Here is a 19199-nt window from a genome sequence, read left to right on the forward strand (position 1 = left end):
CTGCTGGACCTGCGCGCGTGGAATTTTGGCGCCTGCGCGTGGGACGGAGGGAAGAAAAATGGCAGCTCCGAGCTTCCCGCACCGCTGCATGGGCGCGTGGGCGGAAGGCGCCTTCACCAATGTGTACGAGTCCATAGAGGATAGGTTCCTGCTGCTGGAGGCGCTGGAGGCAGCAGCGGCTGAACTGACAGGATTCGAGGAGGACGAGGGTCCCCGTGGGAGAGGGCTTCAGCGTTCTGGAGAGGCAGCGGCAAAGGAGAGCCCGGGAAAGAAGGCATGCAGTCCACAGGAGAGGAGGCGGTGTCCGCAGACTTGGCGAACATGGATACCAGAACGCTGGTACAGACGATCTTCCTTTAGATACCTGTCAGGAGCAGGCCGAGGTGTCTCTACTTTGCTGAGGTGTTGCTTTGGTCTGGGGAGCTCCACCGCTCCTTACTACGCCAGCGTGTATCTTTTCCACAAGCCCCCAGAGCAGTGATGTGATAACACGTTCAAAACTAAATATTCTGAAGAACTTAGCAAACTCAACACCCAAAGAACAAATAATCCAATCAAGAAATGGGCAGAGGACATGAACAGACATTTCTGCAAGGAAGACATCCAGATGGCCAACAGACACATGTAAAAGTGCTCCATATCACTCGGCATCAGGGAAATACAAATCAAAACTACATTGAGATATCACCTCACACCAGTCAGAATGGCTAAAATCAACAAGTCAGGAAATGACAGATGCTGGCGAGGATGCGGAGAAAGGGGAACCCTCCTACACTGTTGGTGGGAATGCAAGCTGGTGCAGCCACTCTGGAAAACAGCATGGAGGCTCCTCAAAATGTTGAAAATAGAACTGCCCTATGACCCAGCAATTGCACTATTGGGTATTTACCCTAAAGATACAAACGTAGTGATCCAAAGGGGCACGTGCACCCGAATGTTTATAGCAGCAATGTCCACAATAGCCATGCTATGGAAAGAACCTAGATGTCCATCAACAGATGAATGGATCAAGAAGATGTGGTATATATACACAATGGAATACTATGCAGCCATCAAAAGAAATGAAATCTTGCCATTTGCGACAACATGGATGGAACTAGAGCGTATCATGCTTAGCGAAATAAGTCAAGCAGAGAAAGACAACTATCATATGATCTCCCTGATATGAGGAAGTGGTGATGCAACATGGGGGCTTAAGTGGGTAGGAGAAGAATCAATGAAACAAGATGGGATTGGGAGGGAGACAAACCATAAGTGACTCTTAATCTCACAAAACAAACTGAAGGTTGCTGGGGAGAGGGGGTTTGGGAGAAGGGGGTAGGATTATGGACATTGGGGAGGGTATGTGCTTTGGTGAGTGCTGTGAAGTGTGTAAACCTGGTGATTCACAGACCTGTACCCCTGGGGATAAAAATATATGTTTATAAAAAAAAAAAGTAAAAATAAAAAAAAATTAAAAAAAAATAAATATTCTGAAAACGTGGCTTATTAATATAATTTTTTCGTAACTATTAGAAGGTGCGTGGCATTTAATTTACTCAGTATACAAAAGCACCCTATAGTAAGGGAAGGACACAAAAATGAAGTGAGATTGTGGGATCATGGCATGGATAAGTATTTTGAAACCCACTGAACAGCATATTCTGCCCTGAACAACTAGCCAGTTAGCCACGTGTGGCTACAGAACCCTTGAAACGTGGCTAGTGCGCCTGCAGAGTGTAATTTTTCATTAACTTAAAATTTTAAATAGCTACAGAGCTAGCAGCCTATGGAATTTTCCCTAGCACTTTGTAAATAACAAAATTGACTTGTTGGGGTGCCCCTCATATATTTTAAATGAGATTAAAAGAATGAATACCTGCTTTTTTTTTTAATGAAAGGAATTTGAGTAATTAGATTTATTTAAAGATCAAGACTTGAAATTGGTATCTCAAGATGAAACAGCAGTCAGGCTTCATAGATCTGTATTTCTGTATTGTGTTTCTCTCTCTTAAATCTGGTCAGATTTTTCCATATGTAAAATGCCCCAACGCTTATTACATCAGCTTTTCATTGTAAACGATGGAACTTTGGGATTTACTGGAATGTCGAATGGTATATTTCTTTTTGTAATTTGTCTTTTAAATTTCAAGATAAAATTTCTTTTAAGTTTCAAGATACCCCAGAAAGATGTACAAGCACAAATTGCATTGCAAAGTAGGCTGTGAAAGGAGCTGATTTTGTTATAAAGTCAGATCATTTCTGTTCTTGGGATTCTGTTTATGAAAGCATGATAGTTATTTTCAAATAAAAGCCTCCTGGTAAGGTTCAACAGATAATTCAACAGGTAAGGTTGTCAGATAATGTGGATTGATTCCAAAAGTTAGAAGCTGCTAGCGTTTATTTTTGGGTAGTCGTCTGAGGCGTTAGTAGCCAGCAAGACCTAAATCCCATGAAACCCATTTCTGTGATGGAGTAACTAGTGCTTTTGATGCATATGTAGATTATAGAGAGGGAAGTAAATTTAATTGAAGGATAAAATAGAGTGTTATAAGGAATTTATTCAAAAGCATTTTAAAGTTATACTAATATTCTAAGATCAGATTCTGTGAGATTTTCTCTCTTCAGTGTACAGCTGTACAAATAATGAATTTCTTCCGTGCTCTAAATCTATTAAGAGAAAGGGGGAACGTTTTTTCCCCCCTAGGATATCCTAATGGATTTGTGAATGTTATGTACTTTTAAATGATAGAGAAAACATCATAAATAAAGAGTATAATAACTAACCTTATCATTTTAGGGAAGTACTAAACTACTAAACCCTTGTGAGAAGGGTTGATGTTTTTCATATTAATATTTACAACCTTCAACCTTATTCCATCGTTTTATGTAATGTTTTGTGGTAATTAATTGGAATACATCTATTTTATGGACTTTAATTTCACACCCCAAACAATTCTGAGTTAAACAGTATTAAATGAGCACAAAGTGGTTGTCAGAAATTAGTGTGTTTATAAATTTCTTTTGTATTTCCATATATTTGCAGGCGAGTGATGCTGGAGAAATACACATTAAAAGTAGATTGAGCGTCATTTTCTGTGATGTATATTTTTATCCTACTATACTCATTTATTTTATTTTGCTTTTTTAGAGTGGAAATATGCCTTGAAGTAGGATCAGGGTCTGGAGTGGTATCTGCATTCCTAGCCTCTATGATAGGTCCTCAAGCTTTGTACATGTAAGTATAAGTATATCAAATTCATCCACATCTTCCACTAAGAAATTCACTGGGGTATGACTGCCTGAATGAAATCATTTTTGTAAATGAATGGTATATATCTGAAAGGGTCTACTTAAGTGTAGTAAGGACTCAGATTATAAATTATTCTTCCCTAAACATTTTAACAGCATGTCCAAAACTGTTCCATCATACTACATAATTTATAGAAGCAACAAAATAATTTTAGGGCATTTCTAAATTTGAAAAATTTTAGGCAAATAGCCTGATTACCAGAAAAAAATTGAAAATTACTTAAATTTTTAAGAAAATTTGAGAATATGGAAAGTTTAAAGAAGAGAATAAAAATCACTTGCAGTTCTACCACACATGGTCCAAAGTGTGTTTCTTTCTTTTTTTTCCCATTTCCTATGTTTTTAATATTGTATCATGACTATCTTTCAAAAATTCCTTTTAAATTTCATTTTTGGGGTGGCATAGTATTCATTAGATTCATAATTCCTTCAGATGTGTATGCATGTATGTGTAGTTTCTATTCTTGCACATTATATCAATATAACAATCTTTTTCATTAATATAACATCTTATTTCTTTTTCCTCCGCCATTATTAAAGCATTTTCATTTTTTCTAAATCTGCTTTTTAAAAAAGCAGTGGAACATTTTAAAATTTTTCAGTAATAGGTTGCCTCATGGTTGCAAAATACAGTTTTCTTTCTTTCTGTTTCTAGGTGCTCTGATATCAACCCTGAAGCATCAGCTTGCACTCTGGAGACAGCACACTGTAACAAAGTCCACATTCAGCCAGTAATTACAGACTTGGTGAGCTGTTCATCCTTGTCCAATAACAGTTAATTTTTTTTAAATAAGTGAAGGTTAAGATGATTAGGTCAAAGAAGCTTGAGTGATAAATTAATTAACTTTTAATCCACTAAATAGTATACACCATAATTTACAAAGTAAATTCTTAACTGATGTAATTCATCTTGTCCAAAATTCAAAGGAAACTTCTACTGTCTTGGAAGGATCAGTCATCTTTTGGTCAGAAGTGACAGAGAATCCAGTTTAAACTGGCTTAAGTAAAGTGTGTGGCTTCAGGCACAGCTGGCTCCAGGAACTCAAGTGATATGACAGGCATCTTCTTAACTCTGAACTTCTCTGTTGGCGCTATTTCTAGGTAGTCTTTTTCTTCTTGGTAAGAAGAAAATTTGAGAATATGGAAAGTTTAAAGAAGAAACTTTCTCAGTTCTCAGCAAACACCTCCCTTATCCTTCCATGGAAAGAAACTCTTTCTATTTAGTTAGTCTTACAAGCCCCAGAAAGAGTATTGCTTGGATCATCTTGGATCATATGCCATCTCAAAATGTCTCACTGTGGCCAAAGGGGATTGAAATATGCAGATGACTAGTTTAGGCCTGAGTCATAGTCCCACCCCAACAGCTGCATTGGGATAAGCCCTACCCAAGCTAAATGGATTGAGAATGTGAGGATAGAGAATTTACCCATTAGAGATCAAGGAGATGAAATCAGAAGAAAGAGGAGAATGAGGCCTGGAGAGATTAAAAAAAAAAAAAAAAACACATCACAATTACAGAACCACCATTTAAAGTTACACATATATTTCCCAGTCACAGTTTTCCTTTAATATTTTAATTAGTAGGACTTAGATAATTTTGGATATTTGTTGTTGTTATAAGTGCTTTTTTGTAAGCAAAAAATCTTAACACCATGTATCAGATAGGGATAAGAAATAAAAATGCTTTCCGTGCTTCTTGACGTGTATTATTACTGTTAAGAGTATTTAGTTTTTCTGCTTTTTTAAACTCAGAAGTTATTTTTCAGCTTAGAAGGAATTAAGCAAAATATGTAAGAAATTCTTACCTATTAGAACTTGTTACTGCTATTAAAAACTAGATTATCAAGAAAGGTACTTAGGTGAGTTACATGATTTACATTAATTTACATAATTTACATTAAAGGTTTTGCCCTTTAAAATTTTAACTTACTTCTTTGTTGTCTCTATGACTAGTGTTAAATATATGGTTTTGGTATATAAAAACTTTAAATAAGAAATTCAAAATATCTTTTTTTTAACAGAGGTGGAAACTGAGGTGAGGTTCATTTTTTAAAGTCATGTAACTAATAGAGTGATAATTACAAAATTTAAGCCCCGACAATTGAGTCTAAATCTAGAAGTCTCGTGGCTGTTTCAGGACATGGCTCATGGTCTTCCATGCCAGTCAGCTCTTTCTGTGGTTTGAGTGATGGTGACCCTGAATGCTGACAAAGAAAGAAGGAAGAAGGAGGCATTAGCGTAGGTATTATGATCCACTTATAAAACTCTGTGTTTGTTTAATATTCAGAACACTAGGCATAGATTATCACAGCCATGATAAAAATCATTGTTTTGTTTGTTTGTTTTATGTTTTGTTTTGGTTTTTTTGTTTTTAAGATTTAATTACTTGACACAGAGAGAGATCACAACTAGACAGAGAGAAAGGGGGAAGTAGGCTCCCTGCCGAGCAGAGAGCCCAATGTGGGGCTTGATCCCAGGACCCTGAGATCATGACCTGAGCCAAAGGCAGAGAGGCTTAACACACTGAGCCACCCAGGCACCCCCAAAATCATTGTTTTAGATAACTAAGCTTACCTGTTTACAAAGTAGTACTTTTATTTTGCTTCTTTTTTAGTTTTAGAAAAAAGACTTTTTCAGATATGGCATATGGCTTTCCTGACATTCCTAAAATAAACTAAACATAACTTAAAATAAACTAAACATAACTTTATCTTTGATTGATTCAGGGTCATTAAAATGAACATTAGTTGCTATTCTGTGCTAGCTGTGATGAGGATTACTCAGGGCTTTCTTCCTTACACTGAGTAGCTAGAGCCTACAGTGATTTTGAGTTTTCATTTCCTCTCTTTGTCTCTTTTCTCTTGCTTTATGTTGTCTTATTTTACTGTTACCTGTTAGTGGCATTTCCGCTCTCTCTTTCCATGTGCTGTTTGCTAGAAGACCAAACAAGTGATTTAGTTAAACTTGTATTTAAGCTAAGAGTTCAGGGGCTCTAAATAAGAGCCTCTCATATCAATCAAGTGCATTTTGCTGTTTGAATTTAAAACTTTTTGTCAGAGGCCTTTTTTGCTTACTTCCCCATTTTTAGATCTGTTCTAATGCTCTGAGACCACCCAAAAGCTGAATGTGGATGGGTTAAGGGTGTGTGTGATTAGACCTTATATCCAGTCTATAGTAACTTTGTCATTTAATCCATTTTCTTTTTCAACTACATAATTTTCTGTATTTTAATATCAATTTTGCCCTTTATTTAAAATCCATACTGCAATGATTATTAATATATAGTACCTCAGAACAATTTTTTAAAAGATTTTATTTATTTATTTGACAGAGAGGTAGAGAGCACAAGTAGGCAGAGCAGCAGGCAGAGGGAGAAGTGATGAGGGAGCAGGAGGCTGGCTGAGGACAAAGCAGAAGCTGGCGCCTTGCACCCCCTCTTCACCCGCTCCCTTCCATATGTGTAGCATTCCTCAGGCACCCCTGACTGCCATAAAACGATAAATAGTTAACTTGCAGGGATCGCAATCCTGCAGAACAGGAATCTCCCTTGCTCTACAAGATGTCCTAGAGACCTAAACAGGGAGGTTACCTTATCAATAGCACAAATTTCCAGAGGCAAATAACTCTTGGTTCCTGAAGCCCTAATGTCCCCCTCCCACCATAAACTGGAGGAGACTGGGGTAGAAGGGAATGTGAATGATAGCCAGATCATAATGCCCCACCAAGAATCCCCCATTATCTTGATGTTAGTGCCTGACCTAAAGACGACATTGATCAGGCCATAAGGGCAAGGACTCCCCCCGGCACCTTGTAGGGCCCTTCCTAGCATGTGAGAACTCTGTCGAAATCTCCCATTCCTTCACCACCTCCCCCCAACCGTGGGGTATATAACATGCCCACCTTCACAACCCGGGGCAGCAGCTCTTCCTGCCCACGGGTCCTGTCCCCGTGCTTTAATAAACCACCATTTTGCACCAATGACGTCTTAAGAATTCTTTCTTTAGTCGTCGGCTCCGAACCTCCTCACCCCACCGAACCTCACTTAGGTTCTGGGACTTCATCAAAAACGACAAACAGAAATGCTTTTAGAAACCTGGATAAAATGGAAGTTGTAAGGCTGTGTGTATATAGCCCAGTGATGTGTCCAGTGCTGAGATGGTAAGACTGAGTGTTAAATAACTTTGAATCACATGATGTAAAAGCTCTTTCCTCTCTAATCCTCCTACAGCCATTTTGATTACATCTGGGAGAAGGTCTCAGTTTTAACAGCTTTTAAACACTTGCAAATGTCTCTTTTTTCCCTCTCTCTTAAAGATTTTATTTATTTACATATTTGTGAGGTTACTCATTAGCATAGTAGGTAGCAAATCAGTCTCGTATTACTTATGTATTTATTTATTATATATTTGAAAGACAGAGAGAGAGCACAAGCAGGGCAGAAGGAGGAGAGGGACAAGCAGTCTCCATGCTGAGAAGCCTCCCTCCCCCCACAGTGGGCAGGTGGGTGTGGGAGTGCTTCATGTGGGGCTTCATGTGGGGCTCCATGTGGGACTCCATGTGGGACTCAATCCTAGGACTCTGGGATCATGACCTGTGCTGAAGGCAGATGCTTAACTGATTGAGCCCCCCCAGGCGCCCCTCCAAATGTCTCTTTAACAAAGAGGCAGAAGGCCTGCATCACCCTCAGACTGGAAGCAATAACTATAACCATGACATTTTAAAAAATTTATATCCCATTTATTCTTGTAGTCATTTCTATTTCCAGGAAGTAATACTGATTTCCCTTTAGAGCAAATTTATTTAACAACAACAACAAAAAAAGTCCATTTAAAGAAAAATATTTAGTGAATAATGGTAGGTCTCTATACATATATAGGAGAATTGTAAGAATGTTAATAAAATACCTGATACTTCGGACACTGCCTTGAAGTATTTCAGCTATTCCATCTCAAGAAACAGCCTCAGGGGGCGCCTGGTTGGCGCAGTTGGTTAAGTGCAGTTGCTCGGTGACCAACTCTTAATTTCAACTCAGGTCATGATCTCAGGGTTTGTGGGATGGAGCTCCACATCAGCTCCATGCTCAGTGGGGAGTCTGCTTCCTCTTCCTCTGCCCTTTTCAAGCATGTGTGCATGTGTGTGCGCTCTGTCTCTTTCTCTCAAATAAACAAATCTTAAAAAAGAAAGAAAGTAAGAAATAGCTTTAGAGTTCATGGATGAGAGTCTGTACAAAGTGGTAATTGAAGGAAATGGCTTTAGGGGTGAGAGCCCATCCAGATATGGTGTTTTTAGTTTACTGTGCCTGTGACAGTGCAGGGTGGCATGATGAGACATGGTTTTGTGAGTATGTATATAATTCAGTCATCAGAGGAACCAAAGGAATACTTTAAATGGCATTGTGCCTTGAAAGCACTTTGTTTAAAAAGACATTTTTGTTGCAGATTCACAGAAAATTGCACCCAATGGTTTAAAGATTTACAAAATGCCAGACAACTGAGATTTTCAGTGTCTCTTCCACAATTTTTAGGCCTCTCTAATTGTCCCATCCAATATATTTATTTATGTATCTTTATTTTATGAGTAAAGTAGAAAGCAAATATATATATGTATATATATATATATATATATACACACACACACACATATATGCACAAATATATGTGTATCTATTTTTATACATATGTATTTTTGGATGTTTTTTGTTATCTCATAAAACATTTCTCTTGGTTACAGAAAATAAATGTTTAAGTTAGAGCAATAGGTTTAAAGCATATGTATATCTATATAGAATGTAGGAGAGCTTGCTTCCTTATTTAATCTTCGAAAAGAACCCAGAATATAAACATATGAGCTGTCGAAAAGCAGAGGCTTTTTATACATTTTGTGTTAATTCTGGTAAATAGTTTAATTTCCTGTTTTTAGGTAAATGCATATAACCTATATCTGAAAGAAAATGTAAAAATATTTATTTCTGTATACAGTTTTAGCCCTCTAATACATTTTTCTCTAAAAACATGGGAAGAAAGTATTTTTAAAGATTTATGTATTTATCTCTTTTAATTCTGAGTCCAGTTTAAAATTCTGACTATTGAAACATTTAGGTCAATGTCTTATTACCGAGATTGAAGGAAAAAGTTGATCTTCTGGTGTTTAATGCACCCCTGTGTAGTGACTCCACATGAAGAGATAAGATGGGTAACAAGATTTAATTATTAATATTTTCAGCTATTTTCTTTACAAAATCAAATGAACTTATTATATGACATTAGTCAGCTGCTGATTAACACAAACCAGTCTGATATTACTCATAATTGTCAATAGTTAAGTATGTTGGCAGACAAAGGAAAGGAATCTCAAAGTAATGGAAATACAGTGACCCATATTATCCTTAAAATTCCTCTCGAAATCAAGCCATATGTTTAAATTTGTGTGTGTGTCCCCTTTATCATGAATGGTAAATTTGCAAAACAATATTTTTAATCATCCTTAAATTCATTATAGGAATTCTTTCTGAAAGTCAACAATTTCCTCCTTTCACAAGTGTAGGGGCACTGATTCTTATTTCAGGTAGGGAAAAGAAATATCTTGAAATATATGATTTGGAAAACCTCAATAATGAAGAGGTAAATCATATCTGAATTGAAAGAGAGAATGGTCAAGGCAGACAAAGTTTAATAATGAACTAAGGCCAGCTTTCCTTGAACTTCTCATGACCTGTTTTATTCATCAATGAATCATGGCCAGGCTGATAAACATTACATTGTCCTCTGCCAAGATGGCAAAGTCTGTGTAGCTGCTATCACTACTAAGGGCAGCTAAGCAACTAAGAACTTGTTGCTCCTCTGACTAGGAACTCCTATGAGAAGGAAGTCATTGTTACAAGGTTAACAGAGATTTTAGCCAATGCAACTTAATACAACTCTTTAGAAAGGGACTGTGTGAATAAATCTCAAGAATGATAAAAATGTTTCAGTCCAATAATTTTAGTCTTTTTTTTTAAGATTTTATTTATTTATTTGACAGAGAGAGATCACAGTAGGTAGAGAGGCAGGCAGAGAGAGGGGAAGGGAAGGAAGCAGGCCCCCGCTGAGCAGAGAGCCCCTTTGCAGGACTCGATCCCAGGACCCTGAGATCATGACCTGAGCCGAAGGCAGCGGCTTAACCCACTGAGCCACCCAGGCGCCCCTAATTTCAGTCTTGAGATATAATTTAAGAAAACTATTCAAGGGACACCTGGGTGGCTCAGTCAGTTGAGCCTCTGCCTTTGGCTCAGGTTGTGATCCCAGGACTCTGGGATGGAGTCTTGTGTCAGACTCCCTGCTCGATGGCTTCTCCCTCTGCCTCCCACTCCCCCTGCTTGTGAACTCTCTCTTGCTGTTTTTCTCTCTGACAGATAAGTAAATCTGAAAGAAAGAAAGAAAGAAAGAAAGGGAGAAAAGAAAAAAATCATTCAACAGTAGATTAAAAGTTGATGTTCAGAAAATATGCTTATTGCATGTTTATTTATGATAGCAAATAATATGAACCTATATATGTAACAGAGGAAATGCAGTTAAGTAAATCATGGTCTACCAGGTCTACAAACTTCTGGCAAGACTAGTGAATGAAGAGGAGATTCTGGGAACATGGGGACATGAATGGGCTTCCTGTCTCCCACATTTCCACTACTAAGCTACATACTTGCTTCCCTGACTCACTCTCCTGCTGTCACTAAGTAGTTCCCATTCTGTCATGGGTGATCTTTCTTTATCTTGAGATTCTCTCACCCTATCCCTCTCCCTCTCCCTCTGCACCTTCCTCTGTTCGCACAAGGGCTAGCACATGCAGTCTCTCTCAAATAAATAAAGCCAGGACCCCTGGGTGGCTCAGTCGGTTAAGCATGTGCCTTTGCCTCAGGTCATGATCCTGGTGTCCCAGGATCAGATAGAGTCCCACATTGGGTTCCCTGCTCAGCAGAAGAGTCCGCTTCTTCCTCTCCCTCTGCCTGCTGCTCCTGCTGCATACTCTCTCTCTCTGTCTCTTAAATACATACATAAATAAAATCTTTAAGAAAAATAAAAATTCAAATGAAAATTCCAACTTGTATTGTGGTTCTAAGTCAGGACCCTAGGTCAGAAAGTAGCCAACTGAAAATAGTTATTGGCACTTAGGAGACTAAGTGACTTACGAGAGAACATTTCTCCCTATGGAGGCCAACCCAGAGCCATGCATGCCTCCTGGAGTCCCTGCTTCAAACAGTCATGAAAACAGAAACAGAATACTGGGCCCTGCAAGCAGTCTGTCAGAGAATTAACTGAGTGCCCTCAGGAAGATGCAGCACAGGTATAGACATGACACAACAGGTGGACAACTATTTGCAAAACAGCAAGATTTCAAAGCTGCATTAGAATTGTATTATCTCAAAGTACTGTCTAGAAACCAATGTTATCCAATAATACAGCCTGTAAGTGTGCAAATGTGGAGACCGTGAATGTGGCTAAGAATCCAGAGTCTGTTAGTGGTTCCGAATAAAGAAAGACTTATGGATTCAGAAACCTCTGCCCTCCAGCAAAAATAAGGGGAAAGATTGATTTGTCATGGCATTATGATGAGGCTGTTTCTGAAAGATCACAACAACAACAACAAAAAATGCTGCCCCCTTCTGCAAGGGTTTGGTAAACGTGGGATGGAGCACTGTCTTTCCACGAAGGAGAGAGGAAGCAAGGGTGAGAAAAGGTACATGGATCTCATTTAGGCATCATGGCAAAGCTGTCTCTTGAGATGCCATCCACTTCAGTGCTGGGAAATCTGTACTTTTAGGTCACCTCATGGTGTGCAGGTCCCACAGAATCTGGAGATTTCCTCCAGTGTGCCACGTGAATCCAAGAGCCTATTCCCTGGAGTTTGGCAGCACATGGTTGCTTAGCAAGACCTGATAACGGGCCTTTCCAAAGGGCTTGAAGAGGTTTTTTTTTTTTTTTTTCTGGAGTTCTTTTCCAGTAGGCAAGATCTCCAGGTTTCAAGATGGGATGATTAAGGTCATCCCCTAAAATGCACTGGGGAACCATGTTATTTTTAACATGAACAATTAAGCCCTTACATATTAATTTCCATTCATGTTATTTATAAATTCCCTTTATTAATCTTCATAGTCTGAAAATTACACATGGCCTGTGTGGACTGAGAAATCTAACCCGAAATGTGAGCTTACTACATCTACTTACATTGGAGGTACCTAGAGGAATACGTATAAAATTTACTCTACAGGAATGTGCTTTAAAGCCAGGCATTAATATATTCCTATTGGAAAACTTTTGAGAAAATAAACAGAACCCACACAACAGTAAAGAATGTGAACCAAAGAGCCTCCTAGATGGGAATCTCTCTTTTCTTCCTCCGTGACTTCATTTGGTATCATTTCCCCATGACCCAGAAGCTTCATTCACTCTTGTGGAATATGCTGCAATGGTTCATTTTTTGTGTTGGCTTCACTGGACCACAAGGTGACCAATTGGGTGAAACTTTGCTCTGTGCCTATGAGAGTGTTTCTGGATGAGACTAATATTGGAATCGGTTACTCAGTAAAACAGATTGCCACCCAATGCTCCTGGGCTTCATCCAACTGATTGAGCCAGAACAAAAAGGCTGAGTAAGGGAGATGCCTCTCCTTCTAACCCTCTGTCTTTGAGCTGGGACATTGGTCTTCTCCTGCCTGGGTCATAACCATGTGAGCCAGTTTCTAATAAATCCCTCTCTAAGAGAAAGATGACATGGAGATGTTTCTCTGAAGAATACCGACTAATACACATTCAATTCCTCCTCCTGGCTTAGTTCCATTGATTTAACTCCTTCCTTTCTTTGGAGAATGAGGATCCCGGTTAGATGCCCTTTCTGACCTAAACAGCTTTAAACCACACAGATGCGCAGTTCCCACCCCAGTGAATGGAAACACCACTCTGTGGTCCAGATCGTGGATCTGCATTTTCACAGCTCCGTCCTAGGGGGGCTTTGGGTAGTTTGCCATGTTCCCCCAGGGCCACGAGAAGCCCTTATTATTTGCCAAGTGGACTGATAAGAGGCCACATCCTATGTCAGCTACAGGAGGAACAGAGCAGAACAACAAGTGGATGAACCCAAAGAGCAGACCGCTTGCAAATGAAAAATGAAATGAAATGAAAATTGAATGGAAAATTAAATGAAAAAATGCTTGTTCAACCAATTCTCATTTAAATTAGGAAATCTGGGTTCAATTCAGATTAAATCAGCCATTTAATAGTACAGATGGGTATTTTAAAATTTTTCTTACAAAGACAGGAAACCTGCACCGGGGAAAGTTAAAATCCCTTTTAACTGATGATTAAACAAAAAATTCAAATGATTTATTTGACCAAGAAACAGAGGAACTCAATCTAAAGTAATCTCAAGGGGGGGAGAAAAGGACTGATAGAATGAGAGTGCAGATTTAGACATTAACTAAAATAGAGTAGAGATATATGAAAATGATGGATATAGAAATATCATTGCAAGCCAGAGATTTGCCACATTCCTCATTCTAAATGTCACAGTCAAGTACTTCTACTTATGCTCAAGTCCCAGGCCATGCTGTGCTATGTGATACATCCCAGACCCAGAGGAGGAAGGAAACCTCCCAATTTCTTTGAATGAAGCCCTGTAGCCTGGATCACAAAGGCTGCGTGACACAACCAAGTAGAGAAAGCCAGCCTCCCTCCCTCAGCCGCTCTTGTAAATGCAGACTCCAATGTCCTCACTGCAATAATAGCAGCTATCATCTCTCAGTAAATTAAAATCCTAAAAGAGATTATGAAAAAGCCTCAGAAGAGGAATGCAGAGATATTTAAGAACATATCAAATGGTATAGAATAGATTAATAGTTGCACAGGCAGAAATAAAAGGACAATAAAGAGTGAAAATATATCAGATGTAACCTGATCCGCCTCCCACCTCACTGCCCCAGAGACCCAGAGGCCCCTGAGGATGATGCGTGACCCAGGCCAACTGTTCCCCCGAGTGGCGCCATTTGCGTAATGACTAGGAGAATGGACTGTGGATCCAGGCCATCAGGATTCCAGTTTGGCCACATCATTTCCTTTGTGACCTTAGTGAGATACCCAATTTAAGTGCCCCAGTTTCTATAACTGAAAAATGCTGATAATAATAGTACCTGCCTCCTGGGGTAGACATAAGAGAGGGGTGAAGGAATATACATGAAGTGCTTAAAATGGCAAGATGACAGTTCAGTGTGCTCTTGTTGGTATTTGCATCATTATTGTCACTGTTGGTATCTTACTGAAGCCAGCTCTCTGAGATTTTCTCTCACTCCCTCCTCCAAAAGAGTGACCTAGATGGGCATCTGGGTGGCTCAGTCAGCTAAGGGTTCTACTTTTGATTTGGGCTCAGGTCGTGATCTCAGGGTCCTGGGATGGAGCCCCAAGTTGGGCTCCACTCAGCAGGTGGTCAGCTTGAGACTCTCTCTCCCTCTGGCCCTCCCCACCCTCTCTAAAATAAATAAATAAATAAATAAATAAGTAAACAATCAAATAAGTAAATAAATCTGAAGGAGACAAAGAATAAGAAGAGGGAGAGGAGAAGGAGGAGGAGAAGAGAGACCTAGATGGGGAGGAGGGAGGATGGGGAAAGTTTCTGTTGTGCTCAGAAGGCAGCATCCAGAGACTAACATCTATTTTGTTCAACCAGTGGGATTTTGTGTTTATTTACTGTCACAGATTAAGGTAACAATGATGAGGCTTAATTATTTGTCTAAAAAAGTTGTACAAGTCACTGTGGCTGTTTAAAGTTTGGTTTTCAATTCTTGATTTTCAAAGGCCTTTTATCTGTAAAAAGAAACAATCTGTCCTGGAGAAAATTCATTATTGTATACTGTTTACCACGTGCTTTGAGAACGCACAAATAAAGGTTTTGTTTTAAAAAAAAAAAAAAATAGCAGGCCCAAAATGGAGTCATTTGTGCTAGACCCACCAAGACTTAATATCTTAAGCTAATTCCTATTTCAACCTCCCTCAGAAATATAGTCTTAACTGGTCAGTGTGGAATTTTCTGGTCAGCACCAATGATGTAATCTGCCACATGGCTCCTTTCCCTCTTCCAAAAGAAAATGAAGTAATCCACCTAATATACGCTTTTATCCTCAAAAGGAAGGTGACTTCGCCTGGAGCAATTATTTAAAAAAAAAATATTATGAGTTAGTTGACTTGTCTTTAAGAACCTTTCCTTATCTGTAGACTTTGGAATTCCTTTCTAGTGTTAGATAGGATGTTGGCTGATTTGTGAATCATTTGATAAAACCAATTAGATCTCTAGAACTGACTTATTTCAATATTTGTTGCTTAGCAGTCTTGACATTTCTGGTTAATTCTGAATATTTGAAGAAAATTCTTCCATCTTCTGTGTTTTCCCATTTGAGATGGACTCAGTCTATTTATATATTTATTAAGAGAATAAGAAGATTCAAAGATGGTTTTCAGAAATATAAGGTTCTTGCTTTCTTCTCTCATTTGGTTCCAGGAAATTTGAAATCTAAACATCTTTGAATAGGAGATCTCAAATAATTATTTTCTGGAGTCTCTGTCATTTTAATAGTACATGTGAAAAAACCCACCCTGTAACTTTTAATTAATTTTTCATGAAAAGAAGCTACAAATAAAAGTTTCAAAGATATCTTTTAATTTTTTTATATTTTATTTATTTGACAGAGATCACAAGTAGGCAGAGAGGCAGGCTGAGAGAGAGGAAGAAGCAGGGTCCCTGCAGAGCAGAGAGCCCAATATGGGGCTTGATCCCAGGACCCTGGGATCATGACCCAAGCTGAAAGCAGAGGCTTATAACCCACTGAGCCACCCAGGCGCACTTTTAAGTTTTTTTTTTTTAATCTTCTAAATTTTTAATAATTTTTAAGTTGATAAGTTCTATGAGATAAGATTTTGGTATATAATACTATACAACGTTTCTGGTCTTTTTTTTCCAACAAAATATTCACTTTGTTGAAAGAACTCATAGTTTTTTTCTTAGTTCAGTTGTTAAATTTTCAAAACAACATATATAATTAAAAATGGATGTTCTTGGACTAAAGTATCTGGAGAGTTAAGACAATATTTAAACTAATATTGCCTGCATATCCCTGTGTTTTAAATATCACTGATAACCAAATGAGATTATATTTATGTTTACAATATGTTATAAGCATGCTACAAAAAGAAAGTTATTGAAAACTTAGAAAAATTCATCAAGTTTATTCACTGATCTAGGGTTCTTTTTATAATTCTTTAGGTTATTCCTTTGCTTTCTATCTCTCTGAAATAGAATATAACAGAACTATTTGTTCTGTGTCTCCATTTCAGGCACAAAACCTCTGTAATTTCCAATGAGGATAGCAATAAAGGTTTCTTTTGTTATGTTAATGAGGTGGCTTTTGGCTCTCACCTAGGAACTGGGGCTGGTTGGTAGTGGGGTCAACTTGTGATTAGAGGCATGGACCCTTGAGCCCACCAGCCAGACCTCTGGGGAGAGAAGACAACTGGACATGAAGATCAATGGCCAATAGTCAATAATGTAATCAATCATGCCTGTGAAATGAATCCTTCATAAAACAGTTAAGACAATATTTAAACTAATATTGCCTGCATATCCCTGTGTTTTAAATATCACTGATAACCAAATGAGATTATATTTATGTTTACAATATGTTATAAGCATGCTACAAAAAGAAACATCATGTATTGTAACATCATGTATTTGTAAACCAGGCTTTGATTTTAGACTTTCTGTTTTAGCCAAACTAGCAAAAAGCGTGAGGTTTTTGTTTTGGTTTTGGACATTCTCATATTTGGAATCATAAGGGTTCTGTGCCCAACTCCACCACGGGTGTGGGAGGGGGTGTTCCACTCACCAACAATTCTCTGACACCAGTTAAGTGTGCATGTAACTCCAATCTGACACTATCTGTGTGGACATAGATACCTGGAGAGAGCAGGGGCTCAGTCCCACAAAACTGTCCCCCTGCCACACACATATTTCACACTTCAGACAAGAGTCACAAATCCGGGTTGTCATCTGTGCCTCCGACCGAACTATTCTAGGAATTACAGCCATTACTGTTATGGCTACCACTGTGGGATTGGCCTTGCATCAGACCGTACAAACCACACAATTTGTGCAAAAATGACATGAGAATGCCAGCAAGGCTTGGAATCAACAAACAGTCCTAGATCAAAGATTTCATGAAAGAGTCTCTGATTTAGAAGAAGCCATAATATATATAGGAGAGAAGATCTTCTAAATATAAGGCTTCACCTTCCGTGTGATTAGAATGTTTCTTCCTTCTGTGTTACTCCTACACCTATAATAAATCAGAAATACCGTGGAACAAGATTTCACCATATTACTAGTCATTATGGCGGTAATTTAACTGTGGATATTAAAGAGCTTCAAGATTCTCTTCAGGGCATTCCTTGCTATCCTTACAATGTTCAAGAATGAGTTTCGCACAAATAATGTGCGAAATGATTCTGTCTGATGTAAACCCCTTTGCTTGGATCAAAACACTGGTCTTGGCATTATAGGTGGAATGATGACACTTTTTATTGCTATAATCATATTACCCTTAGTCCTCAGATGCTCACGGAAATCTTTCTGATGACTAATGGTTCAAGAACTTGAAAAACGGATTTTGCTGCTTCTGCATTAACAAAAAGGGAGAAATGGAACCATCCCTCAGAAAGGTAGGCTGCTTAAAATATCACTAATGAGAAATTGTACTGGTCACGCAAGCATGCTTGACGATGACCTTGAGAAAACCTGTACTACCAGCAGGCCTCCAGTGGAGAGGAGGATACAAGTCCTTGAAGCACAGCCGCTCAGGGTGGAACATCACCTGTTTCCCTTTTCCATTGTCTCCCCTGCCTCATGAAAGCCTGCTGTTAGAATAATCCCTTTATGTGCACTTGCTCAACCAAAAATTCCATGCTGCTGGGCCAGGCCAGCCTACTCTGTTTACCTACAAGACTATGGTCGACATAGGCCTCCCATTCCTTCTGGTTGACCTACAAGACCCATGACTAATGTATAACCTCCTCATTTGTTGGTTGTGATCTTGTATCTAATAAATATGGGACTGAGGAGTTTTGGGGGGCGACGGTCTTTCATCGTGGTCCCTGCTCCCTCCCTCTCCCAGGTGACTTGTTTGTTCCTCATTCTTCTCCCCAGTGCCATCAGGAAGGGGCCCCCAAATGCCTGGCAGAGGGAAGAGATGCACGGAGGGAGGCCTGGTGCTTGTGTGAAGTGCGATGTCACTCAGCGCTCAGGGAGCTGTCACACCCTCAAGGCAAAGCCATCCTCCTGTGCCCTGAGCCACAACCTTTGATGCCAGACCCATACTCTAGGCCAGGAGTGTCTTTACATTGTTCTAGGGCTGTGAAGCAAGAATATTCCATGGGGTCCCCAGTGGGAGAGGAGCAGTGCTTCCAATAGGCAAGGGTGAGTCTCCCCACTTTGCCCTCCCCAGGCCAGTGTTCTCCCAGGCCCATCCCCAAAATGGAAAACCTACTCTTCAAGGGTCCATCCTTCTTGCCCTACCCACTCTGCTGGTCCATGGGAACCTGGAAATGATGGCGTCGGGCTTCCCATGCCAGCACCCATTCGGCTCCCAACTTTTGCGCACTTGACCCACAGAAGAGACTCAGGAGAGCTATGCGGAGAAACTAGAACAGGCTTTAATTAATGAAATGAACACTACCTAAAGGTTCTGTGAAGAACATGGGGAGAGGGGAGGGGAAACCTGTGGGCAGCGGCAGAAGTCCCAGGAGCTGTGGGACTGGAGGCCAAAGGGACACGGATCTCCATGTACTGTCCCAAGGCCCATGGCTGCTGGGATCACAGACGAGGCCTCAAGCCGCCAC

The 19199-nt window shown here is 39.4% G+C and overlaps 1 long non-coding RNA gene across 3 annotated transcripts; it reads left to right on the forward strand.

Moving 5' to 3' along the window:
- The first annotated feature begins 57 nt into the window (after positions 1–57).
- LOC131816052 (uncharacterized) lies at positions 58–18690 on the forward strand. Of its 3 annotated transcripts, none has more exons than XR_009347926.1 (4): positions 58–339; positions 3131–3217; positions 3947–4037; positions 4219–4776. It is a non-coding gene; the product is annotated as an uncharacterized LOC131816052 (long non-coding RNA). The 3 variants fall into 3 exon arrangements; XR_009347925.1 differs by lacking the exon at positions 4219–4776 and adding an exon at positions 18508–18690 and having other exon boundaries at positions 59–339; XR_009347924.1 differs by lacking the exon at positions 4219–4776 and having other exon boundaries at positions 62–339; positions 3947–4081.
- Positions 18691–19199: the final 509 nt, after the last annotated feature.

This window comes from Mustela lutreola, chromosome 15, assembly GCF_030435805.1.
Source record: "Mustela lutreola isolate mMusLut2 chromosome 15, mMusLut2.pri, whole genome shotgun sequence".
In the NCBI taxonomy this organism is placed as follows: Eukaryota; Metazoa; Chordata; class Mammalia; order Carnivora; family Mustelidae; genus Mustela; species Mustela lutreola.